Source organism: Suncus etruscus, chromosome 12, assembly GCF_024139225.1.
Source record: "Suncus etruscus isolate mSunEtr1 chromosome 12, mSunEtr1.pri.cur, whole genome shotgun sequence".
In the NCBI taxonomy this organism is placed as follows: Eukaryota; Metazoa; Chordata; class Mammalia; order Eulipotyphla; family Soricidae; genus Suncus; species Suncus etruscus.
The window spans coordinates 87,218,172-87,219,440 of NC_064859.1; the positions used below are offsets into that span (position 1 = coordinate 87,218,172).

Consider the following 1,269-nt stretch of genomic DNA (forward strand, 5'->3'; position numbering starts at 1 on the left):
CTCTGCTTCACCTTGTCAGCCCTACACTTCGTCAAATATGTGTTATTAGGTTTAGTGCATTAAGTGGTGTAAAGTAATTATTAAAACATTAAAAAGCAACAGAAAGATAAAGGCAATAAATTTTTTTTCATGCCTCTCAGAAAATTTTAAAGCAAGTTCATAATTCTGTCACTTTACAGATAACAAAATATTGGTAAAAGAAAAACTTCTTTGTGTTTTAAAATCCAAACGAACACAAAAGTGTTAAATTTAAATCTTATATTTCTATTAAAAGTTTTATTTTAATTTTTAAAGTATTTACAAAATTATGTGAAAAATAATGTGGTTAGCCTTTTTAAACAATATAGCTAATTTAATGCACAGTGAACACCTAGGTGTGCTTTATAGTACCCTTAGTTTTAACTTTGTGCTACAGCAATGGTTGTTCTTTATTTCTGCATTAAAAGAACTATTATTTTAAGTGCATTCAAAATATCAGCACATTATATAAATCTGTATATTTGTGTCGCAGTGAAAAAATAATATTAATAAAAAATATATTATATATAATTTTATAAGTAATATATAAAAGTAACTAAACTTTATAAGCAAATTAACTAGTATTAAATACAATTTTAGTCTTAAGTTCTAAGTGTGTAAATGCATCAAATGTCTTTAACTATATTTTGTAATAATCTAAGCATTTACTTAATTTAGTATATAATATTTTTTACAAATTATTCACTTAAAGTCTTCATAGTAAAAACAGTTGTTTGTATTTTTAAAATCAGTTTTTTATACCTTTAATAATCATAGTTCATGCTATTGTGTTTAATCATAAAAATTTTAACACTTTATTGCAGCTGTCTTACTGTTCTACTGCAAAACCAATTTAAATAAAACCTATTCATTTACAGCAAATGATTTCATACTTCAGAGTGAAGACTCCTACAGTGCTCATTAACCATTTTACTTAATGTTTTAAACTTCAAATTAAAATTGTTTTAAAAATGTTTTATGTTAAATCTAAACCTTAAAATTTATTTTCAGCAAAGTTCCACTCCATCTACATTAAGTACTTCTCAAAACTAAAAAAGTTTTTCTACAAAATTTTTTTTCTTCTCACAAACATGCTAGCTAAATATTTAAAAGCGCTTGTCAATTTTTTATAAATAAGTCTTAAATCAATCCTTTTGTCTGTTTATGTGTCTGTTGTGATGAATGAAAGTGGCCACAAGTGTAAAATGTTGTGTTTAGTGTTGTTTTGTTTTGTCTGTTTATTTGTTATCT

General features: G+C 24.4%; 1 non-coding gene across 1 annotated transcript; it reads left to right on the forward strand.

The window, feature by feature from the left end:
* Nucleotides 1-355: 355 nt before the first annotated feature.
* Nucleotides 356-485, forward strand: LOC126025407 (small nucleolar RNA SNORA22). Its single transcript, XR_007501414.1, has one exon. It is a non-coding gene; the product is annotated as a small nucleolar RNA SNORA22 (small nucleolar RNA).
* Nucleotides 486-1,269: the final 784 nt, after the last annotated feature.